The 20,028-nt window shown below is 46.9% G+C and overlaps 1 long non-coding RNA gene across 1 annotated transcript; it reads left to right on the forward strand.

Annotated features, from left to right (window-relative positions):
* The first annotated feature begins 2,764 nt into the window (after window positions 1-2,764).
* On the forward strand, window positions 2,765-3,520 carry LOC127313372 (uncharacterized). Its single transcript, XR_007858946.2, has 2 exons — window positions 2,765-3,013; window positions 3,131-3,520. It is a non-coding gene; the product is annotated as an uncharacterized lncRNA (long non-coding RNA).
* Window positions 3,521-20,028: the final 16,508 nt, after the last annotated feature.

Below are 20,028 nucleotides of genomic sequence, written 5' to 3' on the forward strand. Positions count from 1 at the left end.
CATGGATTTTGCTTTAAAGGACTTGGGTGAGCTTCATTATTTCCTTGGGATTGAGGTTAACAGGGTACATGATGGTATTATTCTCTCTCAGGAAAAATATGCACATGATTTGCTTCATCGTGTTAATATGCATATGTGCAAGACGGTGGATACTCCTTTGTCCGTGACAGAAAACTGTCTTTGACTGATGGAGATTTGCTGAGTGGTGAGGATTCTACTCGCTATAGGAGCATTTGTTGGAGCTTTACTGTATATAACATTAACTAGACCTGATATCTCCTTTGCTGTCAACAAAGTGTGTCAGTTTCTGCATGCACCAACTACTATTCATTGGACAGCTGTCAAGAGAATCTTGCGGTATCTGTGTGGTACTATATCACTTGGTCTATCCTTGAGACAGTCATCTTCTACTCTTGTCAGTGCATTTTCTGATGCTGATTGGGCGGGTTGTCCAGATGATAGAAGATCCACCGGTGGTTTTGCAGTATTTCTGGGTTCAAATCTTGTCTCGCGGAGTGCGAGGAAGCAAGCTACAGTTTCTCGGTCTAGTACAGAGGCTGAGTATAAAGCATTGTCTAATGCTACTGCTGAAGTTATATGGGTACAGACATTTGCTTGCTGAGTTGGGAGTACCGCAGTCTCGAGCAGCGGTTTTATGGTGTGATAATTTTGGAGCAACATATCTCTCTGCTAATCCTGTTTTTCATGCTAGGACAAAGCATATTGAGGTGGACTATCATTTTGTTCGTGAGAGAGTTACTCATAAATCTTTGGACATTCGGTCTTTGGACATTCGGTTTATACCTTCGGGAGACCAAGTGTCTGATGGTTTTACAAAGTCTCTTGCTACAAGACAGCTAGAAGTATTTCGTCGCAATCTTAACTTAGATAAGTTATGATTGAGGGGGAGTGTTAAGTTGTATATATGTAGCTGTCTAGAGTTCATGTATATCTCCTATATGATGTCTTGTATACCCCTCGTATTGAGGTGGACCAACATATGTAATGTCCCTAATATATATATCACACGAGTGGCCCGAGTTAGGGTTTAACATCTCCCATAATCTTCGATAGAAGTGAGTTGGGGTGTGCTTGGTTTTAGACTAGGTGTATACCAAACGAAATATTTGGAACATGTACGTTGTTTAACCGCAACACCTTTTTCTTTTTTTCTTTCCTTAAGCTCAGCAGTACCATTTCTCTGGCTATACTGTATTGCGACAACGCAAGAAACCGGCGAGCGTATATTTGTGAGAGAAGTCCAATTTACCCCCTCGAACTTGCCTCAAAGTTCACTTTACAACCTTTAACTTTGAGTTGGTTCAACTTTCACCCATGAACTCCAAAAACCGTTCAAAATACACCCCCATTCACCATTTGGCAGGTTTGAGCGGTTTTTATTGCCACATCAACGGCTTTTTCCTCGTACGTGAGAATCACAGGAAGACGCGATGGCGACCCATCTCCTCCGCCGCTGTCCGGTTAGGCAGCTCCCGGCGCTCCTGCCAGCCCGCCACCCAAGGCCGCTGCCAGCATCCAGCCCCTGCCCAGGCCACCACCCAAGGCTGCTGCCAGCATCCAGCCCCTGCCCAGTCCGCCACCCATCCAGTCCGTGGCAAAGACGCTGCCCATTCAGTCGGTCGCCGGCCAGGCCGCCGCCTTGTACTTGCGATCTCATCGCTGTGCGCCCTGCCCCAGTCGCCGCATGACAATCGAACATAATATGTTCAAATACATCTAGCCATCTGCTATGGCTTTGTACTTGAACGCATGGGCATGCTTGCCTGTTGCTGAAGCAGACATGGACCAAGCGACTCTTATGATGCCCAAATCTAGCAGGACTTCGTGCAGGGCCTGGTGCTTCTTATGTTAACATATTGAATTAACGGAAGGCTCTTCAGACCGGAGCTTCCTTGAGTGCATTAATTGACTTTCATTGCGTTGGCCGGCCGATCACGCTTGGACGTTCAGAGCCGCCCGCGCGTCCAAGTTTGCATGCATTGCGAAGCACGGATGATCAGAAAAGATCGATTTGCAATGATCGACATGCAAAGCACGAAACTAATGTACGTGACATTGATGCTACTAGTTGCCAAACCCGCCGGCAGCCCCATGCATTCATAGATTCCGTTCTTCGCTCCAACGCCGACTGATTGCAGACGGCGGAGGCGCTCCTCGTCGGTCGCCGACGAAGCCCTAGTAGCGGGCGGCAGGCTGCGGGGGCAGGGGCGGGGCATGGAGAGGGCGGCGGACTGCCAGGATCTGCAGCCGGCGGAGCCACTCCAACTTGATCGACGATCTCCCGGGTTTCGGGATCGACAATCTTCCATTTGAAACACAAACACAGAGGAAGATGCAAACATTTTTTTTCCAGGTATGTTTTGGGATGGAATAAACCGCTGATGTGGCAAAAAAAACCAGACCAAAAACATGTTAAATAGGTGAAAGGGGCAATTCCAAACGATTTTCCAAGTTTAAGGGTGAAAGTTAAACCAAACGAAAATTTAAGGTTATGTGGTGAACTTTGAGATAAGTTTAAGGGGGTAAATTGGACTTTTCTCTATATTTGTCTGCGTTGCAGGACAACTGGAGACGGGGAGACCCATTTTTGTTTACCAGGCAGTCGTCGTCATCGTCTATTTCATGGGTCGTCCGTCAACGGCTAGCTGATCCATTTCCCTTTCATGGCTTGACTAACCGTGGAAAAGTGGGTCATCACGTCTGCGCACAAGAGATACTGCGATTATCTTCAGGGGCAAAACGCACCAACGCAGCTGCCAAAGCTTGCCCCCATCGTGATCGATGTCTATAAATATGAGCCTTCAGTAATCAGTAGGCACTAAGAAGCACTACAGCAGGACATACACTCCTCAAACTAATCAGCCAGCCAAAGAAAACTTTGACATGGGGTCCTTCGCTAGAGCTGCGCGTTTCCTGCTGCTCATCGTCCTGTTCATCTTCTCCGCTGCGATCATGAGCGACTCCGTCCGCGTCGGAGCAAGCGGCATCAATGGTCAGGGCTCCCAAACTGTTCATTTTATCCTCATCCCCCCCGCCCCCCTTGAAATTCTAGCGTTCTTGGTACTTACTTATTACTGCGTATTTATGGATGCTTGTGTTTTCCTTGCAGTTGGTCATCCTGTGTGTGTCAGGCAACCGTGTCCATCTCGTCCACCTGGTGAACCCTACACCCGACCGTGCACCCGAGCTGACGGGTGCATCGGCCAACCCTGATACCTGCACACTCCTTCTGCCCGATAATGGAAGGCAGCCCATAGGCAGGCCTCCTAGCAGTACAAGTTACTGCGTTATACTGAACCGATAGTGGTATTGTCTCAAGTGCGTGTACTTATACATATTATTACTCCGAATAAAACTGGATGTCTGGCCTGATATGATAGGTTCTACAAACAAGAAAGTCCGCTTCAAAAAATAGTCCCGTTGTTCCACAATATAATAAGTTTTGGCAAACTAAAATAACATGAAAATATATTTTATATCTTTTTGAGGACCCGTAGAAGATCTGTGTGTCATTGTATTATGCTCTAAAGAGCTAGAGTCATAACGCCTATGAAAGGCCATCCAAGGGAAGGACGGACACCGAGCACTACTACATGTCCCTGGTGGGCACTTATACCCCTGCTCCAACGAGCACTATTTTTTTATATCCATCAGTGACCTTTTTTTATTTTTATTTTGGTGACACTATATAATGAAAACAAACCCGGTGACATTATTCTCCAGGGAAATCCACAAAAAGGTTGTTGGGAAGATAGCTTTGAACTCAGTATTGGATTCTTAAAATATATTCTAAGTTATAACTTGTGAGTGTTGGTTAGCTTTCTCTGGTTCCCTAGTGACTACTCTATTTTATCAATCTATACGATGTGCTTGCTCAGCAGCTTGGGCTCCTAGGAGGCAGTGACGGTGGTGTTGCAAGGTTCTAGATAAAACTGCTAAAATCAGACTTCAATATTTTTGGAAGCTCACCGGAGGACACCACAGAGCCTCCTGAAAATTGCGCCAGCCGCTTAAAAAGCGACGGACAGTATTTATTCGAATATCTATGCCGAAACTCGGGATCATATTCCGGCCAACTGGAACAACGGCCGAAAACATCCAAAAAGATGATGGACACTCCGCATCGGCACCAGCTAAGCATTCGTCAGAGATCTCATCTTGGGCCAGCCCCCGGCCCCGTCGGTGGCCATGTTCGGTCAGCTCGACCGAACAGGGGCCCCAAATTCCTGGGGCCCCAAATACCTACGGCCCAGTAACATATGCTCATGCGGCGCATGCCCATCTAGGTGGTTTCGCTGGTTTTCATCAGGATCCGGAGACGGATCGATAGCAACTGCGAATTGATCGAGGCTCGCGTTCTGCTTCCGCAGTTTCCGCACAGGCAGTTTTCTCGCAGAGTCGCATCGCGCCGCACCGGCCGTCGCGATTCTTTTCTTTGTATTGTCTTGATTTCTTTCATGCTGCTTGCCGGCACAGCGAGCAGTTGCAGCAGATCAACGTCGATCGAGCCCCCGCTTTGCGGTTCGCCCCATCAAGTTCAGGTGGCCACGCACACACCACAGTACCAGACTAACACCGCTGCCTAAAAGTCGTGGATCTAGTCGAGTAGTCATGAGAATTTTGTTCAAATTATTTTCTTGGTTTATTAATTTGTGGAATAGGAGAAATCATGAGAAAAAGGAAAAAAAAAACGAGATTAGAAGCAGCAGCGCAGTCTCAGAAGGGTGCTCTACACAAATTTATCTAGTATAATTTTTTTGGTAGAACATGAGGTTTGTTTATTACTTTAGTGCTATATTTACTCTTTAGAACGGATATTTGATATATTTCTGAGCATTGTATGGAATAGTGCATTTGAAAGTTATAAATTTAAGTAAAATTATAATTTATTTCTACTAGTTATTGAGTTTGAAGAAACAAAAAAAAAACTACTTTATAAGTCGCATAGGAGCCCCCAAATCCTGAAGACGGCGTGGTGATCCCCTACCACTGCATTGATTTTTCGGCCATAATACCTGCAGACCTGGGGGGCCTCCCGAATAGAAGAATACTAGATGGATCCAGCGCGTTTTGCCGCGTCGTCCTCCGGTAGCACCGCTTATTTTGTCGTGGCAGTTTGTTTTTATCTAACAATGTCTTATACATAATGGTGTCAATTATGTGTTCGAATAACCTCAGATGTCGGTAGTACAAAAAAGCAGTGTATGGTACAATGCCTATAGGTTGCACAGTAGTCCATGTAGAGAAAATCAGCTCAAACCTACGGCTGTCTGGCCAAAAGTACTGGAACACTGGTAGAAAAACAGGCTTCCGTCCAGCCCCATAAGTCGCGAAGCTATAGGAACCGCGACTAATGGGACCTTTAGTCGCGGTTCGGGAGGCGAACCGCGACCAAAGGCCTGGGCCCAGGGCGCTCGGTGGCCAGCTGGTGCACGTGGGGGGCTTTAGTCGCGGTTGGCCTGGCCAACCGCGACTAAAGGTGCCCGAAGGCCTTTAGTCGCGGTTGGCCAGGCCAACCGGGACTAAAAGCCCCTCCCCTATATATACCCATCCAGCAGCCAATACTTAGCCATTTGGAGCCATTCTCTTCACAAACTTCACAAGTGGGTGTTAGGTTTGCTTTTGGTTCCTCTTATGCACATAAGGTGTTTGATGAAATGCCCCAAGAGCATGAAACAAACATGATATAAAGTGTTGGAGCCACACTTGAGCTTTCTCATTTATTTTTTCCTCCTCGATCGCGGTTAGCAACTTGAACCTTTGATGTGTCATTGATAAAATATACATGTGTGTAGTTCATTGTTTAATTTATATTGTTTGTAGCTAGTTAGTTTAACAAATGCATGATGGTTAATTATATATTTTATATTATAATAATGCAGATGAATCGACAATGGATGTACGGTAACCGACTCTCCGGCGAGTTCAAGACGGGTTTGAAAGATTTCCTCGTAGTGGCTAATGCGAACAAGCAGGGGGTTTTGTTATCTGTCCATGTGTTAACTGTAAGAATCAGAAGGGTTACTCTTCCTCAAGAGATGTTCACATGCACCTGCTTCGGCACGGTTTCATGCCAAGCTATAATTGTTGGACCAAGCATGGAGAAAGAGGGGTTATAATGGAAGAAGATGAAGAAGGGGATGATTTCATCGATGAAAGCTATCTTGCTCATTTCGGTGATACTTTCATGGAGGATGCTGAAGGTGAAGGGGAAGGTGAAGGGGAAGGTGAAGAAGAGGCACGTGATGATCCCGTTGATGATCTTGGTCGGACCATTGCTGATGCACGGAGACGCTGCGAAACTGAAAAAGAGAGGGAGAATTTGGATCGCATGTTAGAGGATCACAGGAAGGCGCTGTACCCCGGATGCGATGATGGTCTGAAAAAGCTGGGCTGCACACTGGATTTGCTGAAATGGAAGGCACAGGCAGGTGTAGCTGACTCGGCATTTGAAAACTTGCTGAAAATGTTGAAGAATATGTTTCCAAAGAATAACGAGTTGCCCGCCATGATCGCACGAAGCAAAGAAGGTTGTCTGCCCTCTAGGTTTAGAGGTTCTCAAGATACATGCATGCATCAACGATCGCATCCTCTACCGCGGTGAATACGAGAATTTGAATGAATGCCCGGTATGCACTGCATTGCGTTATAAGATCAGAGGCGATGACCCCGGTGACGATGTTGAGGGCCAGAAACCCAGGAAGAGGGTTCCCGCCAAGGTGATGTGGTATGCTCCTATAATACCACGGTTGAAACGTCTGTTCAGGAACAAAGAGCATGCCAAGTTGTTGCGATGGCACAAAGAGGACCGTAAGTCGGACGGGGAGTTGAGACACCCCGCAGATGGAACGCAATGGAGAAAGATCGACGAGAGAGTTCAAAGATTTTGCAGCTGACGCAAGGAACATAAGATTTGGTCTAAGTACGGATGGCATGAATCCTTTTGGCGAGCAGAGCTCCAGCCATAGTACCTGGCCCGTGACTCTATGCATCTACAACCTTCCTCCTTGGTTGTGCATGAAGCGGAAGTTCATTATGATGCCATTGCTCATCCAAGGTCCGAAGCAACCCGGCAACGACATCGATGTGTACCTAAGGCCATTAGTTGATGAACTTTTACAGCTGTGGGGCAGACCTGGTGTCCGTGTGTGGGATGAGCACAAAGAAGAGGAATTTGACCTACGAGCGTTGCTTTTCGTAACCATCAACGATTGGCCTGCTCTTAGTAACCTTTCGGGACTGTCAAATAAGGGATACAATGCATGCACGCACTGCTTACATGAGACTGAAAGTGTACATTTGCCAAATTGTAAGAAGAACGTGTACCTTGGGCATCGTCGATTTCTTCCGAAAGGTCATCCAGTAAGAAAGAAAGGCAAGCATTACAACGGCAAGGCAGATCACCGGCCGAAGCCTGCGGAACACACTGGTGCTGAGGTATTTGATATGGTCAAGGATTTGAAAGTCATCTTTGGAAAGGGTCCTGGCGGACAATCAGTTCCGAAGGAAGCTGACGGGCACGCAGCCATGTGGAAGAAGAAATCTATATTCTGGGAGCTAGAATATTGGAAAGTCCTAGAAGTCCGCTCTGCAATTGACGTGATGCACGTTACGAAGAATATTTGCGTGAACATCCTAAGCTTCTTGGGCGTGTATGGGAAGTCAAATGATACAAAGGAAGCACGGCAGGACCAGCAAAGTTTGAAAGACCTTGATGACCGGCATCCGGAACGGTTTCAAGGTCGTGCCAGCTACGCTCTGACCAAAGAAGAGAAGGTCATCTTTTTTGAATGCCTGAGCAGTATGAAGGTCCCGTCAGGATTCTCGTCCAATATAAAGGGAATAATAAACATGGCGGAGAAAAAGTTCCAAAACCTGAAGTCTCACGACTGCCACGTGATTATGACGCAATTGCTTCCGATTGCTTTGAGGGGGCTCCTGCCGGAAAATGTTCGAGTAGCCATTGTGAAGCTATGTGCATTCCTCAATGCAATCTCTCAGAAGGTAATCAATCCAGAAGTTCTACCACGGTTACAGAACGATGTGATCCAATGTCTTGTCAGTTTCGAGTTGGTGTTCTCGCCATCCTTCTTCAATATTATGACGCACCTCCTGGTTCACCTAGTCGATGAGATTTCCATTCTCGGTCCTGTATTTCTACATAATATGTTCCCCTTCGAGAGGTTCATGGGAATATTAAAGAAATATGTTCGTAACCGTGCTAGGCCAGAAGGAAGCATCGCCAAGGGCTATGGAAATGAGGAGGTAATTGAGTTTTGTGTTGACTTTGTTCCTGACCTTAAGCCGATTGGTCTTCCTCGATCGCGGCACGAGGGGAGACTAAGTGGAAAAGGCACGATCGGAAGGAAATCAACGATATGTATGGACGGCCATTCTCTGACTGAAGCACACCACACAGTTCTGACCAATTCCAGCTTGGTGGCTCCGTACTTTGAGAAACACAAGAATATTTTACGCTCGGACAACCCTGGGAAGCCTGAATCCTGGATTAGGAAGGCCCACATGGAGACTTTCGGCAGTTGGTTGAGAAAACATTTAATGAGTGACAATAAGGTTGTAGATCAGCTGTACATGTTGGCCAAGACACCATCTTCGACTATAACGACTTTCCAAGGGTACGAGATAAATGGGAATACATTTTACACGATCGCCCAAGATAAAAAGAGCACCAACCAAAACAGTGGTGTCCGCTTTGATGCAACAACCGAGAATGGGCAAAAGGTCACATATTATGGTTACATAGAGGAGATATGGGAACTTGACTATGGACCCTCCTTTAGGGTCCCTTTGTTCCGGTGCAAATGGTTCAAGCTAACAGGAGGTGGGGTAAAGGTGGACCAGCAATACGGAATGACAATGGTGGATTTCAACAATCTTGGTTACCTTGACGAACCATTTGTCCTAGCGAAAGATGTCACTCAGGTTTTCTATGTGAAGGACATGAGTAGCAAACCGAGGAAACGGAAAGATAAGAAAACGATCAGTACATCATGCGATGATCCAAAGCGCCACATTGTTCTTTCAGGGAAAAGAAACATCGTGGGAGTGGAGGACAAGACAGACATGTCAGAAGATTATAATATGTTTGCTGAAATTCCGCCCTTCAAAGTGAACACCGACCCAAGCATTAAGTTAAATGATGAGGATGCTCCATGGATACGGCACAATCGTAAGCAAGCAGGGACACAAGGAAAGAAATGATGTGTAATAATTTATTGTACCAAACTTTGTTGAATGAATCATGTGAATTATATTACCCGTGATGTGTTTGGTGTCCATTTTCGAATGATTCAATTGACTCGAGATAGCACTGATGATACATGAAATTTGGAGTGATTCAGTCATACTCCTGCATATAGGAAATTTGGAGTGACTAAGTCATACTCCTGCATACATGAAATTTGGAGTGACTAAGTCATACTCCTGCATACAGGAAATTTGGAGTGACTAAGTCATACTCCTGCATACATGAAATTTGGAGTGATTTAGTCATACTCCTGCCTAGGCGTATAATATGCATACTCGTAGTCTTCATAGCCGCCGCCGTTGTACTGGTAGTCGTCGCCTTCTAAGTTGCCGGCGTCATCGTCGCTGCTTATCGTCGGCTGTCGTCGGGCGGCGCTCGTGGCTCGAATCGAGGGTAGCGCAGCGGGGGATATCGCCGGCCGTGATGTAGTCCATGACGCTCTGCTGAGTCCGGCCGTACCACCATAGCCGACGGCCGGCCTCGTGGAAGTTTCCAGGAGGCAGACCGTCCTCCTCATACCTGGCGAGCGCCCTCTCACGCCGATTGATGAAGAAGGCGTCCCAAGTATGCTGGTTATCGGGATGCCAGCGGGGATTCATCCGCTGCTCCGGCGTGAGGTCGAGGTAGTAGTGGTTCGTGATGGCCGCCCGGCGCGCAGTACCCTGAGGGACGGGAGGGACCGGCACGCCGCCAGCGCTTAGGCTCCAGCCGGCAGGGACGCGGTAGCCCGGTGGGCAAGGGTAGTTCGAGGCGCAAAGCTCCTCCACCTGCTGGTAGGTTAGAGTGGGTGCGGTGGAAGCCATGAGAGAGTGATGAGAGATTGTAGAGATGTGATAATGCTGGGCAAGCCGGGCTACCTATATGTAGTGACAAATGGCGGGAAAAATGGGAGCGGGAAGACAGGAGGCGGGAAGAAAGAGGCGGGAAGAAAGTGGCGGGAAGAAAGAGGCGGGAAGAAAGTGGCGGGAAGAAAGAATTTTTTGATATATTATTTTTCTGATTTTTTGATATATTATTTGTATTTTTAAGAATTTGAATTGAATTAGTTTTATTTTTTTGATTTTTTTGATATATTATTTGTATTTTTAAGAATTTGAATTGAATTAGTTTAATTTTTCTGATTTTTTTGATATATTATTTGTATTTTTAAGAATTTGAATTGAATAAGTTTTATTTTTCTGATTTTTTGATATATTATTTGTATTTTTAAGAATTTGAATTGTATTAGTTTTATTTTTCTGATTTTTTTGATATATTATTTGTATTTTTAAGAATTTGAATTGAATTAGTTTTATTTTTCTGATTTTGAAAAAGAAAAGTATTTTCAAAAATACCTTTAGTCGCGGTTGGCCGACTAAAGGTGGCTGCGCGCGGGAACTGAAAAAACCCGCCGAAATACCCTTTAGTCGCGGTTGGTCTGGCCAACCGCGACTAAAGGGTACCCTTTAGTCGCGGGTTGCCTCCCCAACCGCGACTGAAGGGGGGGGGGGGCTATAAATACTGGCGCGGCGCGAACCGCCGCGCCGCTCTTCTTCTCCTCGTCGCGTCCGCTCGTCTCGCGCGCCCGAACGCCGTCGAGCTGCCCTCGCCGCCGCCGACCATCGCCGCGCCTCACGCCGAAGACCGCCACCGCCGCGCCTCACGCCGCTCACGCCGAAGACCGCCGACTGCCGTCGCCGCCCTCGCCCGCCGCCGACCACCGCCGCGCGCGGTAGTGCGTAACCGCCGCCGCGACCGAAGACACCACGCGCCGCCGCCGCCATGCACACGCGCGCGCCCGCAACCGCCGCTGTTCGCTGCGCGCGCGTTCGCCGCCATGCGCGCGGGCGCCAGATATCTTCAAGCGCGCACGGAAAGAGAGAGAGGAAGAGAGGAGAGAGAGAGCAGAGGATCTCCCGGCCGTTTTTTTTTTAACTAATTAATTGACTTAATTTGTAACTTAATTTGTAACTAAGTTTTTTAACTAATTAATTGACTAATTAAATTGTAACTTAATTTGTAACTAAGTTTTTTAATTTGTAACTAAGTTTTTTAGTTAAAAATGTAACTTAATTAAATTGTAAACGTGTATTATGTGACTAATTTGTAACTAAGTTTTTTTAATTAACTTAACAAAAAATTTAATTGCCGTCGATTATGTGACTAAACGTGTATTATGTGACTAATTATGTGTATTATGTGACTTAGTACATGCGGCGCCACCCCCGGCCCCCCCTTTCTCATCTTTTTTTAATTAACTTAACAAAAAATTTAATCACCGCCGACGCGCTGAACAACGTCGCCTCAATGCAACCGCCGCGCCCCGTACGTCGCCGCCCTCGCCGCAGCCGCCGCCACTCACAGGCGCCGCGCCGCCGCCAGCCAGTGTACACGAGAGAGAAGGGGCGCCACGCCGCCGGCCAAGAGAAGGGGCGCCGCGCCGCCGGCCAGAGAGAAGGGCGCCGCGCGTATACGGAGGGGGCAGCGCTTGTCCGATGAATCCGCACGTCGCTGTCCAACGCTGGCATGAATGCGACCGATCCATCCATCCTCGCTAGCTTTAATTGGTGCGCCACGGAAAACGGATCCATCGCCACGTCTCCGGCCCGCTCCCTTCCGTTTATTCTCCTTCTTCTTTCTTATAAAAAAAATGAAAGGAAAACGCATGCACGAGTTTCTTTTTCGCCCTGTTGGCCCATCGTCTTGATTCGGCCATCCATCCACCGCGACACCCTCTCCCACCCCTTCCTCGCCCCCTCCTTTTGCCACCGCCCTTTCGCCACCGCCACCGCCCCCTTCTTCACTTAATTAATTTGTTTTGACTACATGTTTTCAGGACTGGCATATGGCGGACGATAGAGCTGACCCGATTCTGGACAACTATGATCCGGACCTTGAAGACCATATGTTCGGCATCATAAAAGGCGATATTCTATATGTGCCGACCGGACAAGAAGAAGATGATATCTCTTCTTATCTGAACCTTGAGGGTGAAGATGAAGGGCGCCGTCAGCAAGATGATGCCGAAGAAACGTCGATAAACGACGATCTTCAATTGGAAGTAGCAACCACCTCCGGCGCCGAGGTATATATATACATTGAGCCTCTGGTGATACAAACTAACTGATTTGAATAAATATGTGTGTACTAACGCGCGCGACTCTCTTTCTTATTTTAGCCCTCGGCCGGATCGTCGAAAAAATCGAGTACGTCGTCAAAGCGTGGCGCAACCAAGACGATGAAACCAGGAGAAACATGCACCATCGAGGTTGTCGAGGAAGCAACCGGCAGGCCGCTGGAGCCCAGCAAGAACGCCACCAAGTTTATCAGCCAATGCGGAGCCGTTGTTAGAGACAACGTCTCGATCACCGTCCAGGAGTGGAATGAGCCAAAGAAGGCACGTCTTGGTTTCACTTTTGTCGATAAGAGAACAAAAAAAGATTGCTTCAACAAGTTTATGGAACATTTCGTTCTACCTCCGGAATACCGCAAATACGATGAGAAGGGTAACAAGATTCAGGAAAACAAGGAGAGGTGCAAGCTAGTCAAACAGTTCGCTCTTTCTAAGATGTCCAACGCATTCCGGAAATACAAGCAAAATCTAGCCCATGACTTTGTCAAGCAGGGCAAGACTCCGGATTTCAAAGGACAATATGAGAAACTGCAACATGATTGGCCAGAATTTGTGAAGCAAAAGAAATCGGAGCAGTTCCTTGAAATATCGAAAAAAATAAGGATAATGCGGCCAAGAAGGAGTACAATCATATTATGGGGCCAGGAGGGTATCGCTTTTGGCAGCCTAGGTGGGAGAAGATGGAGAACGAGCTGAGGGCGCGAGGAATCCGTCCAGGTACGGAGGGATGGGACCCAAGGGCCAAAAGCTGGTGGTACGGGCATGGGGGATCGCTGAACCCGGAGACAGGGGAGTGTGTTTATCAGGGCAAAATAATTAAACCCACCCAAAAGCTTATTGAGGCAATGAGGGATGCTCAAGAGGGGAGGATCAAGTTCAACAGAGAGAACGACGCCCTGACAAAAGCCCTCGGGAATCCTGAACACGGAGGACGTGTACGAGGCATGGGGCACATTCCGTGGAAAGTAGGGTTCCCCCAGAACGATGACCCGTACGGTTACAGAAGCCGTAAGAGAAAGATGGATCGGGATGCAGATGTTGTGGCGCAGTTGGTATCGGAAATGGATGTGATGAAGAAAACCGTGAGTGTACTAGTAGCCGAAAGAGATGCAGCTCGGGCGCAGCATGAAGATCATCCAATGGATCTCGGAAGCCAGCAGCAGAGAAGAAGCAGCGTGGCTTCCACGGAGGCCCCACCGGCTGGTGCACCGACGATCGAAATTACTGCACCGGAGCCTCTGGTGGTCGAAATTACTGCACCGGAGCCTCCTCGCTACCCCGTGGACGATATAAAGGAGATGAAAGCATGTCATCTGTATTATCCTATCGGGAACATGTCCATGAAGGTAGCCATCGGCAGTGCTTTACCACCTGGAGCACTCCACCACAACAACCCCATTCAAGATGGCTATGCTCGTGTCACGGTGGAGGAGATAGTCCAAGGGTTTGAGGACCTGGACATTGACATTGCTACACCTGAAGGGGCGAAAAGACTTGGAGATGTCAAGCGCCAGTTCATTCTATGGCAGAAGAAGTTTATCAAGTTTCCAGGCGAGGCGCCAACAAGTCCACCCCCCTACGGTGGTGGTGGTGGCGGCGGTGGCGGTGGTGGTGGTGGTGCTTCACCTACACCTCCTTCACGTCAGCCGACGCCGCCCCCCAATTCACCTCCGGCGGGTAAGCAGCCGCCGCCCCCTAGTCCGCCCCGGGCGGGTAAGCAGATGCCGCCCCCCAATCCACCTCCGGCGAAGAAGCAGAAGCAGCAGTCCTGGATTATTAACCCGGACCCTTACGTACCTAAGAAAACAAAGGTACCGGAGCCATCACTGAAGCCTCTCCCCACGAGGCCTTGGGAACGTAGTGCCGAGGAAGTCGAGGCGGCCGCGACTGCTGATTTAGAGAAATGGAAGGCGGCCTGCAAGAAGAAAAGAGAGCCCGAGCCCAAGCCAGTATTTTCTGAGGCTAAGTCATTTTTGAACGCACCGTCCCAAGCCGCGAAGAATCTGCCTGACGACTATGCACGTGAACTAAAGAATCAGGCACGCATATTCAAGGAGAAGAATGAGGAGGCCGATAAAGCGGAATTACAAAGTGCACAAAGCGGGAAACGAGTTGTTGCCCAGCTCGGGGAACAAAGTAAACAATCGATTGCCCCGCTTATAGTGACAGCCGCCGGTCCGGATGCCCCCGAAATCATAGAAGCTGCGGCAGCACAGGGATTGACTGTAACGAGTGCCAGAGAACAAGCGGCCAACTTAGGTATTACTCTTCGTGAACTGTTAGGCCTTGATGAGGCGCCAGTGAAAGAGGTAGTACTTACATATGTGAAGAATGGGCCTCTCGTCGAGCCTGCGCAGGAAGAGGATCTACCTCCACAAATGAAAGGTCTGCTGAACTGGTACAAGGGTTACATAAAACATAAAAACGCCAAAGATTATATTTATGCGGAAGTTGGATATGAGCATCACTTCAAACAATACTGTGTACAAATTCATCTGAGTGAATTGTTCCAGCTTTTCAATCTGCGCGAGCTCGACAAATCTATCATCAGTTGCTACGTTCTGTAAGTGATTTATTTCTACCCCATCTCGTTCATATTGCCTGCACTATATATATATATATGTCCTAACTATATTGTTGTGTCCGCTATTATACATGCAGATTGAAGATTAAGGAATGCAGAGTAAGGAGCATCCATGATGTTGGGTTCATTGACCCACACATCGTTAATGGATATACGTTAAAGCATCACCCCACCGACGTGGAGAAAGACCTGTGGCGGTTTCTTGATAAGCAGGAACTCAAAAGTGATATTCTATTTCCTTACCATTTTGGGTGAGTGTTTATGTCTTGAGCACATTCTCTTTTGTTTACTCCATGCATGGTATGTGGCCGGCTAATCGATGAGTTATGCATGACGTACTGTGCATGTATCGTGTCCGCAGGTTCCACTGGATTCTGCTAGTAATTAAAGTTGACAAATCAGAATGTCTCATCCACGACTCTCTGGATATGGATAAGGCGGAGTGGGCCGACATGAGACAAATGATTCAAAAGTAATTGTTTTCATTCATTTGCGCTCTATATCGATCGGCCTATTTCGTTCATTTCCTAATTAAGCTTCAAGTAATTAACTAATAACTCTCTTGTTCATTTAATTTTCTTTGCCTCGTAGGGTTTGGAGACGGTTCGCAGATACAAAGGTCGGTGAATTCAAGAAAGAGCTAAATTTTATGCGGTCAAAGGCTAAGAATGGTAGCGATATGCAGCCACCGGGAACCAATCTGTGTGGATACTATGTCTGTGAGATGATCCGGAGATACACCTCTGAGCGCGCTCCGAGTGATCTCAATGCTCAGAGGAATAACCTCCGGATGATGCTTAGTCCAGAAGCTCGCTTCCGACCACTTCAAGAGGAACTAGCTGGATGGTTCAGGAGGGAAGTCCTCCATCCTAAAGGAGAACACCATTGCGACGACGTAGAACTATACATGCATTAAATTATGTATGGAAACTTGTTCAAACTTGTATATGGTCATCCGATGATATTGAATATATATTGTATATTCCTCTTGAATTCTTTTTGGTTCTAGTTTCAAATTTGTTTGAAATTGTACATTCATATGCATGTATATATGTAGAACGGTAGAATATGTGAAACTCCTTTAAAATTACAATAAAGCACAAAAGAAATAAAACAATATACAAATTAAACAGAAAATATGTTTAGGGGGGGGGGGGGCAGGTTTAGGGGGGGCCTAAAACCCTAAACCTGCGGCGGCCTTTACTCCGCCCCGACGGCCGCCTGGCGCCCACGTGGACGGGCCTTTAGTCGCGGTTCGTAAGGAACCGCGACTAAAGGGGGGGGCCTTTAGTCGCGCTACTTTGGTCGCGGTTGCGCAACCGCGACTAATGGCAGTTGCGAACCGCGACCAAAGGCCCTTTTTCCACCAGTGGAAGTAGTACGCTTGACTCTACATTAAACGATGCTCGAATACATGAACCTTTTGGTTCAAAACTATGGATTCAATCTCAGTAGCTGCTTGATTAGAATACAGAGATGATAACAAAATCCATGGTAGCAATTTCGGTGGAACAATACCTATGATCATATTATGTATAAATTAACAAAATTCAATCAAGAGGCGGTGACACAATAAACAAAGATTTGTAAGCCGTTAACTATCAAGATATAGTGCAGTTAGTAAATTACAATTATCTTCACTGTTGTGCCACCTTAGTGCCAAACATTTCTTCCTTTATTTAATATCTTTTTTGTCACTCTCACTATTACCAGAATACCAGTACAAGGCTAAGATATCAAGAGTTAGGAGAAACCAGAGTGAAGCCCGGGATGGAGTTGCCTAGTCTAGAGGCGGCATGAGTTGCACCATAATATTTAGAAAATCACTTTTTCAAATGTTCAGGCCAACGGCAAGGTTCAAAGGGGAAAATCAAGCTTGTGGCGTGTGTATTTTCTTAAGCAGTAGCTCAATGGTTCATCATATTTGAGACCGAACCACCAGTCAAAGAACATGTCAATTGATCAATTGTCATTTAGAAAGGCACGTCCCCAATCATGACCATCTAGCATAGTTAAACCACTGGTGTTCAAATAGTTGACTAAAACTAAGTGCATTTGCATCAATGAGATGGAGAATCATGAAAATCATAATAGTCTCGGCAAGATCCATGTATGAGGCATTAACAGAACCTGCCCAACCGATTTTGAATAATAAAAACATTTGAAAGCTGAGGATACCACTAAAAACGAAGGTGTTCGCTTGGTACCTACGCTGTGGTGTTATCCTCACTAAAGATAAACTTACAAAATGAAACTAGCATGGTTCGAAGAAATGTGTCTTCTGCCATGAAGACGAGTTAATAAAACATCTCTTCTTCCAGTGTCAATTCGCAAGAGCTATATAGTCAATCATTCAGATAGGATCTTGCTTATACCCACCCGGAAGCATTGCTAATATTTTTGGTAGTTGGCTAAACAGGGTAGAGGTTAGGTATAGGAGTCTTATCAGGGTGGAAGCGATTATCGTTATATGGTCGCTATGGTTATGTAGAAATGACAAGATTTTTAATGATAAAAACTCTTCTCTTATGCAGGTAATCTACCGGTGTATGGCCTTGCTCCGTTCATGATCGTCGCTTCAGCGCTTGGAGGACCACGACCTCTTTACGGAGGTGTCTACACAGTTGGAGAATTCGGCCAAGCAGTTTATTATCCAACATAGGTGGCTGCATAGTCGGAGGATTGCAGCTTCTGCACAATGATGCACTTTTCACTTAGTCGCTTTTTTATGTAATGAACAGTGTGTTTTGGTACTCTTGTGTGAACAGCTGTGTGCATCCTAGTTATGCAGAGGCCGGGTGTATTACGTCAAACTTTAAAGTAATAAAGCGCCATTTTTCGAAAAAATATGTCATGTCAATTTAGATTAAGAAAAAAAAATTGCAACTGCTCTAATCACCGGCCATCACTACACATGCCGCTCATAGAAACCAAAAAAAATTTGCACTGCTTTTACTCAGTGTACGCCTACTATCTTTTCGTGCCATTGTTCTCTGATTTCTAAATTTCATGTCATTTTCTGTGTTTCATGGATTTTTCTTATACTGCCGTTGAACATGAGGCCTTGGGTTCGTGCTCATTATTTTCAAAGCCAATCGGAAACAAACCAGTATACATTGGTACACCATCAACTTGTTGTTCTCTGAAATCTTGATACACATTGTTGGCATGGCCACTCTGTTCATGTGGATCCTTGATTACAAATTGCCGCTGGTTTCATGTGGATGAAACATTAAATACAACTTTGCATGAGCCATTTGGAAAATGGGCCTTCTCTACATGGATAGTGAAATAAGGTCACCGGTGATTTATTTTAAAATGTTGTGACCAGAAACGTTTGAAAAAATAGACAACAATATTTTGTTTGTTCTTCTAGACATTTGCAAGATTTTGTGCACCCTGATCCAAGCAAATTTTAGCAACCAAACCTGTCAATTTGTGAGGAGCATCGCCTCTGTAATGTTCTCACATTTAACCCATACTTGCTCGTTGATAGGCTTGTAAGGTAATGTAATGTAAGTATGGATTCATGCGATTCATCATTGCTCTCACAAAAAAGAAATAAATGTTTTTTGCTTTTGAAATGACGTAGGTGATGTGATAGACTCAGTCCTTCTTCCCATTTTTGATTGAGAAAGCGTCTGGCCCAAAGAGGTCTACAGTAGTGCCTTTCCTTGCGAGGTCATAGACCCGGTAACCCATCGTTCGCCTAAGATCGAAAATGCGATGTCACTCTGAATTCAGTTCAGTCCATTTGTTTCACACATGCATGTCCAAACAGATGGCAAGTTGTTGGGTGCAGGCAAGCACTAACAGCCTGACAGTCGGGAAGGAGCCTTACCTGGCCTCATGCAGGAGCATGGAAGGTATATGCGGTGACGGAGATTAGGGGGAAGGCAGGCCGGTGATTGGCAACGCCGATTAGCGGTGAAGGCGACTGGAATCAGAGGATGTGGTGGGGATTTTGGTCAGCACGCCGCGACCAACCGCCAGGGCCCTACCACTCGTTCCTTCAAGCTCCGAGCCAGGTGCCCACCTCTCAGGCCGTCGCCCCTCTGCTCTGCCCCGGCCTCCTTTGCCTCTCCATGCCTGTGGCAAGGACCCAACAATTCCTCGCGCACACGGACCATCTTCACGTCGCCAGCGCCTTGGCCGCTCCTCTCCTCCACCTTGTTCCAGTGCAGAACAACACCTTGATCCCCTTTGCTTGCAGCAGCAGCAGCTCTCCATTGCCAGATCCTTTGGCCAGCACATCGAGCAGCTCCCGCCCACTGGTTGTTTTCCTCCGCGCAGCTTGGCACTAGATATATGTTGGGGGGATGACCCCCGGTATGCCAAAGGCATGCCAAACTTGGCCGGATTAGGCTGTTGAGGTACCGGTTTAACGGATATTCCGGATAACAAAGATAAGCTCAGGGCTAAGTGAATCTATGCCGGTATCCCAGAGGGTATACCGGAATAGACTAAGAAGGTACCGGAGTACCGGTACAGGCTACACTGTAGCACGTCGGCAGGCTGGTCAAAGATTCTCTCAAGAGCTAGAGGACAAGGATGAGCGAAGCACTTCAGCTTTAATCAAAGCTCTGAGGCCAAAGCAGAAGATGACGTAAAAGCTACCGGAAGAGATCACCGTTCCTGATTAAAGGTCTACCGGCGTCACCTGCTGCCAAAGAGGCTTTGTAAAGTAGTTTGTCTAGTCAAAGATGCCATTAGGGTTTCCTAGGGTTTCTTCCCCTGTAAGCCACCCTCTCCCCTATATAAGGAGAGGGGGCACACCCTTGCGCAGGGTAACTGGTAATTAGTGACTGATAGCCTGTAACTTCATTTCCTTCATGGAAGAGAGAGATCCAAGGTTGAGCTAGTTCTCGTGTTCTTCTTCTTCAACCTCTGGCCAAGGCCAAGTTCTTCAAGAAAGCATCCGGTATTCCATCCGGAATTCATCCAAATCTTACCAAAACCCTCCCCCGAATCCTCTAGCGCACATTCGGCCCCAACTTAAGCCATCCCATGGCATCTGTCTATTCACCACGACGACAGTTGGCG

Source organism: Lolium perenne, chromosome 7 (assembly GCF_019359855.2).
Source record: "Lolium perenne isolate Kyuss_39 chromosome 7, Kyuss_2.0, whole genome shotgun sequence".
Classification (NCBI taxonomy): domain Eukaryota; kingdom Viridiplantae; phylum Streptophyta; class Magnoliopsida; order Poales; family Poaceae; genus Lolium; species Lolium perenne.